Raw genomic sequence first — 6,753 nt, 5'->3', positions numbered from 1 at the left:
CACGTGCCTGTAGTCCCAGCTACTAAGGAGGCTGAGGCAGGAGAATCGCCTGAACCTGGGAGGTGGAGGTTGCAGTGAGCTGAGATCACACCACTGCACTCCAGCCTGGGTGACAAAAAAAAAAAAAAGAAATTTTGCTTTAAAAGGTAGCAGAGAAAAGGCATGAAAACTAACAGGGTAGACAAACACTTGGATGCAAGGGTAAGATTTGTTTGTTTTTGAAGATGTGAAAGATTATAGCATTTTTAGTGATGCTGGCAATAAGTCAAAAGGGAAGGGGAGACTGACGATGCAGGAGAGAGGATGGAGCAATGGAAGACTGAAGTCTCTGAAGAAGAGGAAGGAGTTGGAGCTGAGACACAAGAGGAAAGCCTGATCTGGGACAGGAGGCATCCTGTGTGAAGGAGAGGAAAGCCGCAGATGGGCTTGAAGACACGGTGGCAGAGGTGAGGGGTTTCCTTGTTGGAGATGAAGTCATTGGCTGAGTGGGGAAGGGGTGTTATATATGGAAGCTTTGAAGAAAGAAGGTATCACATATCTTCCCAGAGACTGGGAAAGCCAATTTACTATGGAAATGTTTTAGCATTTACAGACAGTACTAAGGACTAATTTGACAGTCATGACCGTGAATTTAAAGTTAAACCAGGCAGCTTAATAATGGTTTTTCCCAATAATGTTCGGCTGTCCAGGTGCAAGAAAGGCCAGTTTCAACTAAGGTTAGAGTTTTCATATATGAGTACAAAAGAGGAAGAAAATGCTCAAAATATATGGCTAAGGGGGAAAAAGCATGCTACAACTATTTTTAAAGCAGATATGCATAGGAAAATTAGAAAAACTCACACCAAAAGCTTATTTTTGTGCAATAAAGTTATAATTAATCTTTACTTGCCAATTTGTGCCTTCCAATGTTGTCCCAAGCTTTCTGCATAAGAAAAATGCTCTCAAAATAATGTGTCAGTGAACATCTTTGTGGCCAGGGCTTTTCTTAGCACAAATTATTCCATTAGGGTAGCTTTCTGAGTATGGAATAAATTGGTAAAACATCTACATGTTCTGGCCTCCTGATAAATTCTGCTGAATTACTTTCCAAAAGTATATCTCCCACCCTCACCAGTACTATGTGGCTCTCCAAATTAACATACTAACTGATAAAATATCTTGAGGTTTACTTATATTAATCTTTGCCACAATGACAGCAGAAAACAGTATATTTCACTCTTTATTTGAATGTATTATATTATTGAGGATGAATGTATTTTCTTGCCACTAAAAATTAATATAAATTCACTGAAAAAAATTAAGTCACCTTTTGATAGGGAAAGGCAGAGATACAATCAAAAACTAAAACCAAGTACTACAAGTGTTAAAAGACACACATAAATTACCGCTGCAGCTGCCACCGTTCCTAGGAAATTATTTCCTTTCCAAAGTTCTCAGGGCATATATTTGTCCTGGGTATTGTTAACAGCTGATTCTAATCCTGCCCTACATTTTTCTAATCCAATACCGAAAAGGAAACAAGGATTAGAGCTCGGTTTAGCATTAAGAATCAAGTAGCTTGGGCTACCTCCTCACAATCCCGGGCAATCGCATTTCATCTCCTTCCTAAGTCCTCTTCATGTGGAGAGAAACAATGAAGTCTTCTGAAGTGGGTCCAGCCAGGAGGTCTTACTTCCGCATACCAAGCCATGTGTATCTACAGCCAAATGCCTGCTCCACCACCCATCTAGTCTACAGAGATGTGTTCAAAAGACTGGGGCAGCTTCAATTTCTCCATAATACTGAAGACCCTAGTGGACTCTGCTTCCCTCATGACCAAATGAGTAAGAAAGCAGGTTCCTTCTCAGCCATATCCTCTAGGTCCTGGGTGACTCCCGACCTTGACAAATCTCTGCCATGTCCTGAGAAAAATGACCGGTGGTCTAAGATGATCTGGGACATCTTCAAATGCACCCAATATTTCAATTGGAGTCCCAAAATACAGGCTCCAGGGATCACTAAAAGGACTGCGCAAGGCTTGCAGCTCCCTATGAAGCCCCACCCTCACAGCCTAGGAGGGACTCACAACTGCCCTCCAAGTGACACAAGCCAGATGCCCGATGCCCTGAGCCCAGGGCACATGCAAACACCTGAAGGAGCATGACTAATATTAGATGAGTCAGAAGCTTAGGAGAAGAGAAGCCAAAGTCCTCAACACCACAGGTGATTCCAAGATTCCACATGGTAGCCCCAGAGCACCACACTGCCCAGGACAGAGGCACTGGGATCCACTTTCCCCAGGTTGGGAGAAGTTGCCTTCATGCTGCTGAGGCCACTAAGAGAGTCCAACCTCAGCCCACAACTCCCCACCTCTTTTTACCAGTCCAGAGTACAGGGAATTTCCAGAGTTATTCTGGCTCAACAGTAGACGTTCTTCTAAAAGGCATCTTCTTGACTGAACTCCTGGGGTCTGAGGGGTAATGCTGGCTGCTCAAGCAGCAGTCACCCCAAAAATGCCCAAGGAAGCGCTAAAGTTAGACCAGGGCTGACATCCAGGTTCAGGCATTTGCTGGCTGTGTGACCTTGGCACTTTTTTTTTGAGAAGAGGTCTCCCTCTGTCATCCAGGCTGGAGTGCAATGGCAAGATCTCGGCTCACTGCAACCTCTGCCTCCCGGGTTCAAGTGATTCTCCTGCCACAGCCTCCCTAGTAGCTGGGATTACAGGCACGCACCACCACACCCAACTAATTTTTGTGTTTTTTGTAGAGATGGGTTTTCGCCATGCTGGCAGGGCTGCCTTCAAACTCCTGACCTCAGGTGATCCACCTGCCTCAGCCTCCCAAAGTGCTGGGATTACAGGCGTGAGTTACTGAGCTACCACACCTTGCCGAGTTTAAAACATTTTAAGTTTCAGTTTTCTCATCTGCAAAATTAAAATTATAATACTCTAGTAGCCTGTTGTGAAGATTGAGATAAAATGCTTACTTAGTCCAGTGCCACATATGAGGCACTCTGCAAAAAGCACCTCTTGTGACATCACTATAAAAGCATATTATTCATACAGAGAAAGAAGAAAATTATGAAATATAACTTCCACCAATCAAGATTTTTAACATAATGTAAAAATCCTTAAGAAAACAACTGTGGCCGGGCACAGTGGCTCATGCCTGTAATCCCAGCACTTTGGGAGGCTGAGGTGGGCAGATCACTTGAGGTCAGAAGTTTGAGACCAGCCTGGCCAACATGGTGAAACCTCGTCTTTACTAAAAATACAAAAATTAGCCAGGCGTGGTAGTGGGTGACTGTAACCCCAGCTACTCAGAAGGCTGAGGCAGGAGAATCGCTTGAACCTGGGAGGCGGAGTTTGCAGTGAGCTGAGATCAAGGCACTGCACTCCAGCCTGGGCAACACAGTGAGACTCCGTCTCAAGACAAAAAAAAAAAAAAAAAAAAGGAAACAAATGTTTAAAATAGTTTTTAAATAAGCATAAAGATATTCAGATAGCAAATTACATGGATATTTCACCAAAAATTTCAAAACTTCTCTGATCTGCAATAAACATGTGAAAACATTTTTGGAATACTGGCACTATCACACCAACGTATACAAATCCTAAATGAAAATATAAAGTTTGGCCCGGGCAACATGGCAAAACCCCATCTCTAGAAAAAATACAAAAATTATCCGGGTATGGTAGCTCACGCCTGTAGTCCCAAATACTCAGGAGGCTGAGGTGGGAGGGTCCCTTTGAGCCTGAAAGGCAGAGACTATAGCAAGCCAAGATCATGCTGCTGTACCACTCCAGCCTGGGCAACAGAGTGAGATCCTGTCTCAAATAGGAAGGATGGAAGGCAGGAAGGCAGGAAGGCAGGAAAGCAGGAAGGCAGGAAGGCAGGAAGGCAGGAAGGCAGGAAGGGAGGAAGGGAGGGAGGAAGGGAGGGAAAGAAAGGAAAGAAAGGAAAAAGAAAGAAAGAAAGAAAGAAAATATAAAGTTGAACATAAGGACCCCTGTTCCCTTCTGAGAGGGCAGAGAGTGGCCCCTGGCTATCTGTGAGTTAATGCTCAAGCACAAGCAGAGGCCCACAGAAAGCCAAAGGCGTTTTAGTCACAACAGGGCATGGAGGTCTGTGTTTTAAAATTGTTATTATTTAACATGTATCCAAAAATTCAGTCAGATGAGCAAATAAAATGAGTTACAATATTGGTAATATTGATAAATATCTGCAGAAATCAAAATGATTAGCAACATTACAATATTTAGTAAGGCAGCAGATAAAAAATAAATACATGGCTGGGCGCGGTGGCTCATGTCTGTAATCTCAGCACTTTGGGAGGCCAAGGCGGGTGGATCACCTGAGGTCAGGAGTTCGAGACCAGCCTCAAAATGGAGAAACCCCGTCTCTACTAAAAGTACAAAATTAGCCAGGCGTGGTGGTGCATGCCTGTAATCCCAGCTACTCGGGAGGCTGAGGCAGGAGAATTGCTTGAACCTGGGAGGTGGAGGTTGCGGTGAGCGGAGATCGCGCCATTGCACTCCAGCCTAGGCAATAAGAGCGAAACTCCATCTCAAATAAATAAATAAATAAATACATACATACATAAAAGTCAAGAGGGCTTTTCAAACAGCAGCAATAACCAGATTATAGGAAGAGGGCTCACTCTTCACCAGTTTACACTGGGCTGGGACTCAGCCCCCAAAGGTTCACTCTGCTGCTGGAAATTCTGCTCTGGAGCAACACGTCTGGGTAGTCTGTTCCTCTTTCCTGACAGCAAAGACAGCAACCAAGTTTTTTTGAATGTCTTGTGCGGGGCTGAAGGGTCTCCTTGATAAACAACTGCATCTTCCCAGGTGGAATAAGTTAATGTTCAACAAGATTGCAGGAAATGGCGCAAATACTTGAGAACAAGCCTTCCAAGTACTCTCAAGATTCCCTTCTTGGAAATATCATTTATACAAACACTATTGGTAACCTAATTATAAACCATTTTAACCTTTTGCCTTTACGTAGTTCTTTTTTTTTTTTTTTTTTTTGAGATGGAGTTTCACTGCCCAGGCTGGAATGCAATGGCACGATCTTGGCTCACTGCAACCTCCACCTCCCAGGTTCAAGTGATTCTCCTGCCTCAGCCTCCTGAGTAGCTGGGATTACAGGCATGTGCCACCATGGCCAGCTAATTTTGTATTTTTAGTAGAGAAGGGGTTTCTCCATGATGCTCAGGCTGGTCTCAAACTCCCGACCTCAGGTGATCCGCCCACCTCAGCCTCCCAAAGTGCTGGGATTACAGGTATGAGCCACCGCCCCCAGCCTATGTAGTTCTTAATAATATAAAGTAGCACATTCTTGTAAAAAAAAAAAAAATCAAACGATATATAAATACACGGTGAAATTTCCCTCCCTACCCCTACTCTTGCAAGGAAAACAACCACTAACGGTTTCAGGTATGCCCTTACAGATCCTTTCCTAGGCACATACACCCAGGTGTAGGGAGGTATGCACATGTACACAGCTCTTTGGGATATTACACATACATAAATTGTTCTGCAATTATATTTTCTACTCAATATATTATAGACTTTCTCTTGTATCATTTCACACAGACCTACCACACGCTTTTAAACTACATAGCATTCCATAGTATGAACATACAATAATTTGCACAAATCTCCTTAAATGTATTCATAAGACAGTCTCTACTTGGAGGCCTAATGACTTATTCCAATCAAATTAGTGAGGACTTTATTGTAAACATAAACACTAACACAGGAGGCGAGTAAAATTTTTTTGTCTATGTCACCTTGTGGCCTGGGGAGGCGAAGTAATTTTTCAACGATTCTTCTTTGGGGCTTGAAAACTTTAATGTTGGAAAGAACCTTAGAGATCAGCTAAGGCCACGTCCCAGGTCCCAGGTCCCAGTTTGGGGACTGAGATGCTCCCTGCAGAAGCCAGCCATCTGGAGTGGGTAAGCCACTAACTGGTCACTCTAGCATGAGCAGAAACTATTCTCTGGACCCCATCCGCATGTTCTTCCCACTGCACATGTCGTCTCTTTGGCGCTAGCATGGGCGAGACTCTGACACTGAACCCAGCTGTCCTTTGCTGTGGCATATTGCTATGATCACCTTGATAGAGTAAAGCAAAGGGATTCAAATGGGTTTTGGAGCCAGATGGTTAAAGTTCAAATCCCTGCTTCTCCACTCATTAGCTGTGCCATTGGGCAAGTTATTAAATCTCTGTATGTCAGTTTCTCCATCTGTAAAATGGGAAGGACCACTAATGTCTCATAGGGGTATCATGAGGATTAAATAAGTGACTGCCTGTACAGCATTTAGCTCAGTGTTTACAACAGTACTTAACCCTGTTGGTTATCACTGGCCCCATTATCACCTATTTTAAATAATATTTCTACCTTCCCAGTAAGGAAGAATCTAGTGATGTATTGTTCCTCCATGGGGTTTGTAATATGTTTCCTGTCTTCCTATTTTTTCTCTGCATACATTTTTCACATCTATTCCACAATATTTATTGAACACCTGCTATGTGGCAGACATCCTTCTAGGCATCAGAAAGACCATGATGAGCAAGCTAAACAAAATGCCTACACTCTGGTGTGGAAGGGAGAGACAGCCTATAAACACGAAGAAATAAACAGCATCGCCTCAGAGAGTGCTCAAAGGAAATTTGACAGTTTAATGAACTTGCTGGGGGCTTGGAAGAAGGTCTACCATCTGATAATTCCCCTATTGCTAATTTTTTAACCAGTGTCTGATTGAGG

This window comes from Papio anubis, chromosome 13 (genome assembly GCF_008728515.1).
Source record: "Papio anubis isolate 15944 chromosome 13, Panubis1.0, whole genome shotgun sequence".
Classification (NCBI taxonomy): domain Eukaryota; kingdom Metazoa; phylum Chordata; class Mammalia; order Primates; family Cercopithecidae; genus Papio; species Papio anubis.
Note: the sequence above shows the minus strand (reverse complement) of the source record.